Source organism: Palaemon carinicauda, chromosome 35 (assembly GCF_036898095.1).
Source record: "Palaemon carinicauda isolate YSFRI2023 chromosome 35, ASM3689809v2, whole genome shotgun sequence".
Taxonomy (NCBI): domain Eukaryota; kingdom Metazoa; phylum Arthropoda; class Malacostraca; order Decapoda; family Palaemonidae; genus Palaemon; species Palaemon carinicauda.
Genome location: NC_090759.1, coordinates 71,613,170 through 71,628,169, shown reverse-complemented (window position 1 = coordinate 71,628,169; position 15,000 = coordinate 71,613,170).

The following is a 15,000-nucleotide window of genomic DNA, read 5'->3' as shown; positions in this document are numbered from 1 at the left end:
TGGTACACCTCACTCCAAAGAAGAGCAACCTGTGACACCCTTATTTCACGGCGAGTAACCAGAAATAGTTTAGGAAGAGATGGCAATGGTGGTGGGTGGGGCAAACAGGAGCTCTCCGAGCAATACGAGTGTGGCTGGGTACACCTCTTCAGACCAAGGTGTACCAGGAATTCCTGTATCCAACTGTACTTCTTAATAGACAAATGGTTGCTTTTTCCTTTTTCCTACTTGACCTTCACCCAAAGCCATCCCTTACTTCTTTCAAAATCAATACAGACTCTTGTTTTATTAACCATTCTTTATCTTACTCTAATCAACGTCTTCTTATGTCGATGCTTTATTGACTTCAATCTATTATTGCACCTTTTCCCTTTACCACTAAGTTTTTTTTTTTTTACCCATGTTTATCTTACTATAATCAAGATCTTAGGTCTAATTTCTATTTGACTTATCTATCATTGCACCTTTTCCCTTACTATTAAGAAGTTTTCTTCACCTTCTTTATCCAACTATAATCAAGATCTTCTTATGTCTAACTTCTATTTGACTCAATCTATTACTACTCATTTTTCCTTACTATTACGTATTTTTCTTAACCATCTTTATAATACTATAATCAACGTCTTCTTATGTCTACTATCTATTTAACCACCTAAAAATAAAAGTTGCTGATCATCCTTAACCAACATCCTATCTCAAACCACGTACGAATAAAAGTTGCAGATTACCCCATAACCTAATTCACCTATAAACCCAAAAACATCAACGGGCTGCAAATGTGCAAGAGCCCGTGTCTGGCCGTAAGGGCCAGGCAATCAACAACAACAACATACTATCTATTTGATTCAATCTATTACTGCTCCTTTTTCCTTTACTATTACGCATTTTTCCTTTCCTCTTTCTTCCTTTATCATTTTCCTACCCCTTTTACTAACGCACTCATGGCCCATACATCTACTACAACAACATACTATCTATTTGATTCAATGTATTACTGCACCTTTTTCCCCTTACTATTACGCATTTTTCTCTCTTCATTCTTTCTCTTGCATTTCACTACCCCCTTTTTAACTGACGCGCTCCCGGCCCTTACATCTACAACAACAGCATACTATCTATTTGATTCAATCTATTACTGCACCTTTTCCCCTTACTATTACGCATTTTTCTCTCTTCATTCTCTCTCTTGCATTTCACTACCCCCTTTTTAACTGACGCGCTCAAGGCCATTACATCTACAACAACAGCATACTATCTATTTGATTCAATCTATTACTGCACCTTTTCCACTTACTATTACGCATTTTTCTCTCTTCATTCTTTCTCTTGCATTTCACTACCCCCTTTTTAACTGACGCGCTCAAGGCCATTACATCTACAACAACAGCATACTATCTATTTGATTCAATCTATTACTGCACCTTTTCCCCTTACTATTACGCATTTTTCTCTCTTCATTCTCTCTCTTGCATTTCACTACCCCCTTTTTAACTGACGCGCTCAAGGCCATTACATCTACAACAACAACATACTATCTATTTGATTCAATCTATTACTGCACCTTTTCCCCTTACTATTACGCATTTTTCTCTCTTCATTCTCTCTCTTGCATTTCACTACCCCCTTTTTAACTGACGCGCTCAAGGCCATTACATCTACAACAACAGCATACTATCTATTTGATTCAATCTATTACTGCACCTTTTCCACTTACTATTACGCATTTTTCTCTCTTCATTCTTTCTCTTGCATTTCACTACCCCCTTTTTAACTGACGCGCTCAAGGCCATTACATCTACAACAACAGCATACTATCTATTTGATTCAATCTATTACTGCACCTTTTCCCCTTACTATTACGCATTTTTCTCTCTTCATTCTCTCTCTTGCATTTCACTACCCCCTTTTTAACTGACGCGCTCAAGGCCATTACATCTACAACAACAACATACTATCTATTTGATTCAATCTATTACTGCACCTTTTCCCCTTACTATTACGCATTTTTCTCTCTTCATTCTCTCTCTTGCATTTCACTACCCCCTTTATAACTGACGCGCTCAAGGCCATTACATCTACAACAACAACATACTATCTATTTGATTCAATCTATTACTGCACCTTTTCCCCTTACTATTACGCATTTTTCTCTCTTCATTCTCTCTCTTGCATTTCACTACCCCCTTTATAACTGACGCGCTCAAGGCCATTACATCTACAACAACAACATACTATCTATTTGATTCAATCTATTACTGCACCTTTTCCACTTACTATTACGCATTTTTCTCTCTTCATTCTTTCTCTTGCATTTCACTACCCCCTTTTTAACTGACGCGCTCAAGGCCATTACATCTACAACAACAGCATACTATCTATTTGATTCAATCTATTACTGCACCTTTTCCACTTACTATTACGCATTTTTCTCTCTTCATTCTTTCTCTTGCATTTCACTACCCCCTTTTTAACTGACGCGCTCAAAGCCATTACATCTACAACAACAACATACTATCTATTTGATTCAATCTATTACTGCACCTTTTCCCCTTACTATTACGCATTTTTCTCTCTTCATTCTTTCTCTTGCATTTCACTACCCCCTTTTTAACTGACGCGCTCAAGGCCATTACATCTACAACAACAGCATACTATCTATTTGATTCAATCTATTACTGCACCTTTTCCACTTACTATTACGCATTTTTCTCTCTTCATTCTTTCTCTTGCATTTCACTACCCCCTTTTTAACTGACGCGCTCAAGGCCATTACATCTACAACAACAGCATACTATCTATTTGATTCAATCTATTACTGCACCTTTTCCACTTACTATTACGCATTTTTCTCTCTTCATTCTTTCTCTTGCATTTCACTACCCCCTTTTTAACTGACGCGCTCAAGGCCATTACATCTACAACAACAGCATACTATCTATTTGATTCAATCTATTACTGCACCTTTTCCACTTACTATTACGCATTTTTCTCTCTTCATTCTTTCTCTTGCATTTCACTACCCCCTTTTTAACTGACGCGCTCAAGGCCATTACATCTACAACAACAGCATACTATCTATTTGATTCAATCTATTACTGCACCTTTTCCACTTACTATTACGCATTTTTCTCTCTTCATTCTTTCTCTTGCATTTCACTACCCCCTTTTTAACTGACGCGCTCAAGGCCATTACATCTACAACAACAGCATACTATCTATTTGATTCAATCTATTACTGCACCTTTTCCACTTACTATTACGCATTTTTCTCTCTTCATTCTTTCTCTTGCATTTCACTACCCCCTTTTTAACTGACGCGCTCAAGGCCATTACATCTACAACAACAGCATACTATCTATTTGATTCAATCTATTACTGCACCTTTTCCACTTACTATTACGCATTTTTCTCTCTTCATTCTTTCTCTTGCATTTCACTACCCCCTTTTTAACTGACGCGCTCAAGGCCATTACATCTACAACAACAGCATACTATCTATTTGATTCAATCTATTACTGCACCTTTTCCACTTACTATTACGCATTTTTCTCTCTTCATTCTTTCTCTTGCATTTCACTACCCCCTTTTTAACTGACGCGCTCAAGGCCATTACATCTACAACAACAGCATACTATCTATTTGATTCAATCTATTACTGCACCTTTTCCACTTACTATTACGCATTTTTCTCTCTTCATTCTTTCTCTTGCATTTCACTACCCCCTTTTTAACTGACGCGCTCAAGGCCATTACATCTACAACAACAACATACTATCTATTTGATTCAATCTATTACTGCACCTTTTTCCCTTACTATTACGCATTTTCCTTTCCTCTTTCTTCCTTTATCATTTTCCTACCCCTTTTATTAACGCACTCAAGGCCATTATATCTACAACAACCACATACTATCTATTTGATTCACTGTATTACCGAACCTTTGTCCTTTACTATTACGCATTATTTCTTTCTTCTTTCTTCCTTTATCATTTTCCTACCCCTTTTACTAACGCGCTCATAGCCCTTACATCTACAACAACAACATACTATCTATTTGATTCAATCTATTACTGCACCTTTTCCCCTTACTATTACGCATTTTTCTCTCTTCTTTCTTCCTTTATCATTCTCTACCCCCTTTTAAACTAACGCGCTCATGGCCCTTACATCTACAACAACAACATACTATCTATTTGATTCAATCTATTACCGAACCTTTTTCCTTTACTATAACGCATTTTTCTCTCTTCTTTCTTCCATTATCATTTTCCTACCCCTTTTACTAAACCGCTCATGGCCCATACATATACTACAACAACATACTATCTATTTGATTCAATCTATTACTGCTCCTTTTCCCCTTACTATTACGCATTATTTCTTTCTTCTTTCTTCCTTTATCATTTTCCTACCCCTTTTACTAACGCGCTCATGGCCCATACATCTACAACAACAACATACTATCTATTTGATTCAATCTATTACTGCACTTTTTCCCCTTACTATTACGCATTTTTCTCTCTTCTTTCTTCCTTTATCCTTTTCCTACCCCTTTTACTAACGCGCTCATGGCCCTTACATCTACAACAACATACTATCTATTTGATTCAATCTATTACTGCACCTTTTCCCCTTACTATTACGCATTTTTCTCTCTTCTTTCTTCCTTTATCATTCTCTACCCCTTTTACTAAACCGCTCATGGCCCATACATCTACTACAACAACATACTATCTATTTGATTCAATCTATTACTGCACCTTTTACCCTTACTATTACGCATTTTTCTCTCTTCATTCTTTCTCTTGCATTTCACTACCCCCTTTTTAACTGACACGCTCCTTGCCCTTACATCTACTACAACAACATACTATCTATTTGATTCAATCTATTACTTCTCCTTTTCCCCTTACTATTACGCATTTTTCTCTCTTCATTCTTTCTCTTGCATTTCACAACCCCCTTCTTAACTGACGCGCTCATGGCCCATACATCTACTACAACAACATACTATCTATTTGATTCAATCTATTACTGCACCTTTTTCCTTTACTATTACGCATTATTTCTTTCTTCTTTCTTCCTTTATCATTCTCTACCCCCCTTTTAAACTAACGCGCTCATTACTCTATTAATCAGTCCATTCAACTCCCCACCTCAGCCCTTGGCAATCTTCCTGGACTTTCCAAATTTAATTTTCCCACCGACAAACTTCCCGAGAAGGAAGTTGGCTTCATGATCGTCCGAAGTTGAAAACTTCTGGTCCAACTTCGTCCTGTTCCCTGTCTCAACTATCCCTGGCACTTGGAAAGAGCCCACCTAAGACTTCCGGACTCTTTCCCCCACAGAGTTATTTAGTGCAAAAGGCTCTTCGGGATTCCATTAATTCTCCTTTGTACTTCATCAAATATTCTTATCACTTTCATTTTAGATATGAAAAATTAGTTTCTTCATTGTGAATAACAGTATTCCCTTCATTAATAGTGATACAATTATCTTACTTTTATCATCATTATTATTATTATTATTATTATTATTACTACTACTAGCTATGCTACAACCCTAGTTGGAAAAGCAAGATGCTACAAGCCCAAGGGATCTAACAGGGAAAAATACCCCAGAGGGGAAAGGAAATAAGGAAATAAATAAACGATACGAGAAATATGGAACAATTGAAATAGAATATTTTAAAAACAGTTACAACATCAAAACATATTCTATAAATAAACTGCAAAAAGACTTATGTCAGCCTGTTCAAAATAAAAACATTTGCTGCAAGTTTGAACTTTTGAAATAATAAAAGTCAATTAATTTTTCATTTTTAAGTGAAAACAATTATTAAAAAACATGTAAAGGCACACAGTTGGTACAAGAAAGAAACTTTAGATCAATAACTCCAAAATAAAACCATTGTTCTCTAGGTTTGGGTAGTGCCATGGCCTCTGTAATAATAATAATAATAATAATAATAATAATAATAATAATAATACTTTCCCTGTTGGAGCCATTGAGCTTGTAGCATTCTGTTTTCCAACCAGGGTTGTGGCTTGGCTATTTAATAAAAATAAAATAGAGGATATATAAATATTCGTGAAGATAATAATCATTTTCAAGACATCATCTAGAATGGAACAGGAAATGATGTCATCAAAATCTTCTAAATAACTGGAAAATAAGAGCTGATGGAATTCTGAACGAAGGGAAGCCAGTCCGGAAATGAGAGAGAGAGAGAGAGAGAGAGAGAGAGAGAGAGAGAGAGAGAGAGAGAGAGAGAGAGACCCTCTGGCTAAACGCGTTATAAGATGACATTAATAACTATATCAACCTACTAAAACCCACGAGACGAGGAAAGAGAGATAATCCAGAACAGTGTGTCTCAAACGAGAGAGGAGTGAAAGATATCACATGTAACAGATGCTCCGAGAAGGGGAAGAGACCCCCAGGTCTAAAAAACTGTTCGAAACCAGGTGAATTGAGCTATGCCACACTGACAAGTGACTATCTGCTTCAGGAGGTAAATGAGCAGGCCAGTTAAGGAAATGCTTGTAGGAATTAACGACTTTAAAATTTCTGTATTTTTCTCTGATGGTATCTATCCTAGGTACTTAATATTAATGGTAAAAAATATACAAAGTAAATTACTATAAAATTGATTTAAACATACGAATATATATATATATATATATATATATATATATATATGTGTGTGTGTGTGTGTAATATATATATATATATATATATATATATATATATATATATATATATATATATATACACACATTTAGCAACTGTACTACCTTTATATGTGTATGAGTGTGTCTTCATAATGTCTTCAGCTTCAGTTTCATCAAAGTTCGGGTCTTATAAGAACACACCATTAATTAGTGCCATAGGATATTTTTGCTTAAGAACGCCTGCTAAAACTGTATTCAAATTTTCAGATTTCTTACATTTATACCTCTTTTTGCACCAAAAAAAAAAAAAAAAAAAAAAAAAAAAAAAAAAAAATTTTCATGAAGCTAATTACCTACTTAAAAGGATTTTAGTTAAGGAATAATCCGTTATAATGATATACGAGATCTAGAAGCGTAAATGTATTTGCACGAGGGTATATAATTAATAAACCACTACAGTATGCAATAATATACACTCGCCACATGAACCAAAATGAAAACGTCAATACAAATGGTAAATATTTCTTGACAATACTGAGTGAATGGACATCAACTACAATTACCTGGATGCCAGAAAACCTCAAATCAATCAATCAATCCAAAACAGGAAAAGATCATTTCAGAACTACAACCAGGATCATGAACTCCTAAACGACAATTCTATATATGAGATACACATACGGACGCACAAACGCAACTCTTCAACGTAAAAAAAAAAAAAAAAAAAAAAAAAAAAAAAAAAAAAACTTACATAATAAACAACGACCAGACCTTTAACCATCCGGAAAACAGAATTCCAAAAACTTTATAAATCAACACAGAGAAAGAAAAAACCTGAACAAGAGGCATATTGATCTTAAAAGACTCACCCAAGGAATAGTCTGCCCCTGGAAATCCTTCAATATATGTACATACCTGAAAGAAATAAAAGAACAATTAGTATCAACGCTTTCACAAATTGATGATGGAATCTCAAGGAATTAATAATAATAATAATAATAATAATAATAATAATAATAATAAATTTAATAATAATAATAATAATAATGTAGTGGCGGACAATTTGAGGGCCTATGTTAGATTTCGCCAGTCGGGTCTATCTTTAGCCATGCTAGGCGGTGTACCTTACCCATCCATGTTTGTCAACGGTTATATAAGCGGTTAAGCAACTTGGTGGAGTGACGGGAACTTTGGGTGTGGAGGAAATGACCCCCTAAATCTCGATGAAGTGACTGGCAGCAGGGTGACGGATTGGGTTTAAGGCAATAATCAAGATGTCTTTTCGGTTTCTACCCCTGATGCCTGGCGGATGATCTTACTGGAATGAGTATGGACCGACAGGGGTCACTTGCCTTAGTTAGATAGGCATTGCGCGATCACAAGGGACTGACTATCCTTTGATGAATCTAACCATTAACTCCTCTACGTATTTAGTCAGTCTATGGAAAGAGAAAACAGGTTCGCTTTTCCTAATTACAGTTTCCAACTTTAAAATATAAATAGGATATGCGTGTCTAAGGCTTGAAAAATTAAATTTCACATTCTTTGAGTTTCCTTATAGATTTGGTGATGTTTTGTGTTTCTTTTTAAGGGAAACCATGGATTTCATGTTTAAAAAAAAAAAAAAAAAAAAAAAAAAAAAAAAAAAAAAACATGAAAATACAGAAAGTGAGAGTGGGAGTTTTAAAAATTATAAAAAAAATAATCATGATAATCATGGCTATTGTACCCGACCCGTCAGACATGACGGTTAAATATTTAGATAGATTTGCGCACACACGCACATGCACAAAGATTTAACCCTTCCCACCCTCTCCCCCTTTCCTAACTACAACATGGCAGTTTCGGCAATTTGTGGGAGATTGTGCTTTTCGAGAATATCTCTCGGGGCACCCCTTCTCACTAGGGTAAGACTACTTTCTCTCCACTCTACCCTAAGAAAGGGGAGAGACCGTGCCACTGATAGTGACCGGAAAGGAATATATATATATATATATATATATATATATATATATATATATATATATATATATATATATATATATACATATATATATTCAATGCTTGCTTACCAGAGTGCATGAAATATCACACGAGGTTGGGTTGAAGATAGATAGAAGAAAGACAGATGATGAGAACAGAGTATGCAATGGAAGATGAAATATCATTGGAAGGAGAAAGGATTAATGAGGTAGAATCATTTAAGTATTTAGGAACTATGATCTCCAATACAGGGTCTTTAGAATTAGAGTTTAGTGAAAGATTGAAAAAAAGCAAACCAGGCAATGGCTGTGTTAAGATAATTTTGGAAATCAAATCGCCTGAAATTGCATATAAAAATCAGACTATATATCAGTTTAGCGAGATCGGTGTTACTCTACGGACATGGGTCATGGTACGACAGTGAAATAATCTCCAAAAGATTTAGTAGATTTGAGAACAAAGACCTCAAAAGGATGGGATTAGAAATGAAACTATACGAGATTACTCGAGTGCCATATAAGGATGAGATCATGATGAGGGGTAGGTGGAGATGGTTTGGCAATGCTCTTCGCACTCCCGAAGAGAGATTAGTTCACCAAACGTTCAGCTGGGTTCCACAAGGAACTAGAAGAGTAAGAAGACCCAGGCCTATATGGCTGAGGACTATGAAGCGCGAAGTAGATGATGAATGGAGAAGTATTAAATTAAGAGCTCAAGATAGAGACGACTGGCGAAATCTAACCGAGGCCCTTTGCGTCAATAGGCGTAGGAGGAGGTAATGATATATATATATATATATATATATATATATATATATATATATATATATATATATATATATGTGTGTGTGTGTGTGTGTGTGTGTGTGTGTGTACAGCATGGCTATACATATATATGGGTGTGTCTAACGGAAGCTAGTTTTTTATTCTACTGAGAGAGAGAGAGAGAGAGAGAGAGAGAGAGAGAGAGAGAGAGAGAGAGAGAGAGAGAGAGAGAGAGAGAGAGAGAGAGAGGTTGGGGGCGACCTAACATGATTGACACAGTGAGGAAGGGTGAGCGCTCAACCGATCTTGAACTCACCCCCTCCCCCCATAAAAATAGTAAAGATCCCAGAAAAGAAGACCACAAGTTACCACAAGATACTGGCTAATGTTGATGTTGTTGTTGGGCCTGTTATTGCAGCTGTTGGTAGACGATTTACGGAAGCTATAAATAGAGGGAAGAGCTTCAAGGGGGAACTTCATCCGCAGCAACTGGTTTTGATAACTGGTTCGGATACTGGATTTTCGGAGAAATGCGTAATTATGTCTCATTCTTTGTAATTACGCATTTTGTTTGATAAAGATCTAGTATTAATGCATTTCTTAGAGAATAAATATCAGGGAAATAGAATGATTATTATCATTATTAATATTATTATTATTATGATAACTATTATCATTGTTATTATTATCATTATTATCATAATTACTTGCTAAGCTACAACCCTAGTTGGAAAAGCAGGATACTATATGCCCAAGGGCTCCAATAGAGAAAATAGCCCAGTGAGGAAAGGAAATAAGTAAAAAAAAAACTACAAGAGAAAAAACCAACTGTATTGAATATCTTAAATCTTAACAGTAACATTAAAAGAGAAATTAAAGAGACACACGTATGCAAATAATAAAATAAAGCATTACATTCACGATTGTTTTTATGCGTAAAAATAAAACGCAATATGAGGATGCTTATGAATATGTTTGGGAAAAGACTTAATTTGCACGAATATGCGAAGACAAAGAAATGTCTCCGTAATTGCAAGAAAACAAACGTAATATTTCTGCGTGTTTGAATGTAAAAGCGACAGAAGGAGTTAACTTTGTTTTATTAATTTCTGTAGACACTGATGGGAGGGGAAACTATAGGAAACAAACGAGTGAACTGAAGCTAAAATTAAAGGAGTTTTAACAGTCGGGAAACTACTAAGCATAAAAATTCCAAAGCTTCGTAGTAAAAGGAAAGAAACTGTTAACTTCGTAAATAGATCATGTCAACTCATCCTTCACTGTTATTATTATTATTATTATTATTATTATTATTATTACTACTACTACTCGCTAAGCTACAACCCTAGTTGGAAAAGCTGGACGCTATAATCCCAAGGGTCCCGACAGGGAAAATAGCCCAGTGAGGAAAGGAAACAAGGAAAAAAATATTTTAAGGACAGCGACGACATTAAAATAAATATTTTCTATATAAACTATAAAAACTTAAAAAACAAGAAGAGAAACAAGACAACAGTGTGCCCGAGCGTACCCTCAAGCAAGAGAACTCTACCCCAAGACAGCGGAAGACCATAGTACAGAGGCTATGGCACTACCCAAGACTAGAAAACAATGGTTTTATTTTGGAGTGTCCTCCCAGAAGAGCTGCTTAACATAGCTAGCCTATTCTATCCTTAACTTTCCATTATCTTTCAGAAACTAGAATTTATCTTTTATTATTCCACCTCTTCAAATCTGTCCTTCCTGCTATCATTGAATATGGGCACGTGGATGTGTTACAGCAATTAGCTCATATTTAGCAGGTCACGGATTGCTCCCGGAAAACTACCCAGCAGTCTACCCAGTTGGTAAAGACGTGTCACACCCTTCTAATGACATTAATATGTTGGAAGAAAATACATATTAATAAACGTTTAACATTAATGAAAACTCAACTATTACTGTTGCGGTGCATATCTAAGTCAACCCAAGAGAGAGAGAGAGAGGAGAGAGAGAGAGAGAGAGAGAGAGAGAGAGAGAGAGAGAGAAACGCCATTCTAATGACATATATTGTAAGAATATACATATTAATAAACGTTCAACATTAGTGAAAACTCAACTATTAACTGTGGCGGTGCATCTAAAAGTCAACCCATGAGAGAGAGAGAGAGAGAGAGAGAGAGGAGAGAGAGAGAGAGAGAGAGAGAGAGGAGAGAGAGAGAGAGATTATTTAATAAATTCATTACGCCCAAAGACGTCAAACAAAGTTACATATTGGCAATTACATACAGTACATCAGAAATCAACAGAAAAAAAGAAAAAATACAGCATTGAATCATCAGTATATCAGTTACAAATATAACATATATAAGATCATATTCCATTATCACAACAACAACTGCTACAGACAGTTTAGCAGCCACCAAAGTGTGGAGAGAGAGAGAGAGAGAGAGAGAGAGAGAGAGAGAGAGAGAGAGAGAGAGAGAGGGTAAATAAAAACACACTTTACCTTAATTATAATCGTAGTTCCGGCTCCACCTACAGCCAAACAAAATAACAGAAAAAAATAAACACTTAGCAAGTGCAAGTGCGGAATTAATTCAACCCAGGCGTAGGTTAGTTGCCTGCAAAATATTTTTCTTGATCTTTAAAAATGCTAATCGAGGGACTCCTTAAGTGCCAGGAACTTGCACCTCTAATGGAGTGCTTCACAGTTCATGGCCCACGAGAGAGACGAGTCTCCTACATTATTAAAACCAAAAGGGGAGATCCAAAAAGTGTGCTTAGTCGAGAGAGAGAGAGAGAGAGAGGAGAGAGAGAGAGAGGAGAGAGAGAGAGAGAGAGAGAGAGAGGGGGGGAATCCTATTTCTAAACCAAGAAAGAATCCTATTTCCAACGCAATGTAAATATTCTCAATCTTCGTCGATTCTTTTATTGAAGACTCCCAAATTTGGTCCTTCTGAAGGAGAGAAAAAAAAAAAAAAACTCTTGAAAAGGCTACCGTGTTATTGCGGTCGTCTAGCATTCCTGCCGAGGTAGGTTCCTAAATCTTCCTTCTGACTTCCTTTTATATAATATGACATATTCAACTGTCAAACAGGTTATCTGTCATATAATGAGCTAAAGATATAAGGTTATTAGAATTGAAATGTATTTCTATGATTGTATTCCGTTTTGTCATCGTATTATTGGTCTAACATAAGGGTTGGTAATATATTAAACTAAAGATATAAGGTTATTAGAATATAAACTGATTTGTATGTTGTATTGTTTTGTCAATTTCGTATCATTCGTCTAACAAAAGGGATTCCCAACCTCTGTGTTCTCATGTACCCAGGACCTGTAGGTCTGGCATGTACCCCTTGGCCATTTCTATATGATTCCTCCGTACGTCTAAAACCGAGGAGGGAAAAGTGAAGCAATGAAATTGTTATAGTGATATAATTATAGTATTCAATATAAACGGAGATTACAACATGTATTGCGCAGTACTGGCTATTCTCTCTTGTCCAATGTACACTCTGAACAGAAAAATACGTACCACTGGGGATACATGTACCCCAGGTTGGGATATATACCCCCAGGACTCTAACCCAACACAATGCGATGACCTTCTATTATTAGGAAAAAGTTGTTCTTTGTAATTATTATCATACTTCAAAGCTTCCGGTACTCAGAAAACATCGAGATAAGGATGCTAACCCCAAACTCGCTTCTACACCCTGGCTGATATCCATCATGGTCTACTAGCAACCAAAGGTATAATTAGCCATTCAGATAAATAGACAAACAACTGATCCAACAATTGATTTCTATTTTTAGAAAAGGGACCTAAATCTCTTTATCGGAGCTTCTTATAAAATCATAACTGAATCTTAAAAGAGCTTCTTTTCACCGTATTACTTTCATCATAAAAACTTTTCATCATTATTTCACATTAACAGAGCTTCGTCTTATTTCATCATCACTTCAGAAGGGTAAAGGTCTTCATTTCTGCCCATATACCTAAAGCAATCACTGTACAGTACTGACATTGTTAGCGTTGAATTTACACCCAACAACATTCAGATCAAAAGGGTACTTCAGTTTTTATTGATGAAGACCTTACTTACAGTAATGATGTATTTGTTTAGTTCACATGTTCTCTTCTATCTGAATAAATAAATGTCCAAAAATCTCTTTATTCATCTCAATTTCCACTCTTGTACCCAAGGCTTATTAAAGTTGAATGAGGATACCATAGTTCAATATAAAAAAAAAAAAACTTTGTTCCTAATACACTTGAGCACAATATTCTATCTAATTTCTCTTCCTCTTGTTTTGTTAAAGTTTTTATAGTATATATATGAAACGTTTATTTTAATGTTACTGTTCTGAAAATATCTTATGTTTCCTTGTGTCCTTTCCTTACTTGGCTATTTTCCCCTTTTGGTGCCCCTGGGCTTATAGCATCCTGCTTTTCCAACTATGGCTGTAGCTTAGCAAGTAATAATAATAATAATAATAATAATAATAATAATAATAATAATAATAATATGGATCAATGTGGCTATTCTATGGACTAAACTAAGTTTTTGGCATTATATCAACACAGAAAAAATAAAGATTAATAAAATTTATGAATATCTTTCAAAGCTTAACCACTTCACATATTGGGAAAATAATGTTTATTGTGGATTTGATCAAAATTAAATCATTCTCACATCTCTAAGCAGACTATATTGTTTCCAAACTCTTATATAGGATATATATATATATATATATATATATATATATATATATATATATATATATATATATATATATATATATAATAATACTTATTACCATTAATTAAATCATCCTCAGATCTCTAAGCAAACTATTTTGTTTACAAACTCTTTATATGATATAAAAACAAAAAATAGTATTTATTACTCTTTAAAAATGCACCATAAGGGTAGAATTAAAAATTAATAGAGGAAAAGGAATGGAGACCCAAGGAATTCCGTGCATATCATCTCCATTTCATATATTAAGTGGAAATGAGGCCATCCCGTTTCAATGCAACGCAGAAATCGTAATAGAGTACGTGATTTGAATAAATTCAGTCATAATTTTCTTAGCTATTATTATTATTATTATTATTATTATTATTATTATTAGCTAAGCCACAACCCTAATTGCAAAAGAAAGATGCTACAAGCCTAAGGGCTCCAACAGGGAAAAATAGCCCAGTGAGGAAAGGAAATAAAGAAATAAATAAACGATATGAGATATAATTAACAATTAATAAAATATTTTAAAAATTGTAACAACATCAAAACAGATAATTCATATAAAAACTATAAAAGACATATGTCACCCTCTTCAACATAAAAACAGTTGCTGCAAGTTTGTCATTGCCTGGCCCTCCTTGGTCCTAGTTTGGGTGGAGAGGGTGTTTGGGCGCTAATCATATGTATAAATGGTCAGTCTCTAGGCTAGGGCATTGTCCTGCTTGATAGGGCAATGTCACTTTCTTTTGCCTCAGTCATTCATGAGCGGTCTTTAAACCTTTAAACTAGTAACGGATGATGATGATGATGATGATGAGGATGATGAGGAGGAGGAGGAGGAGG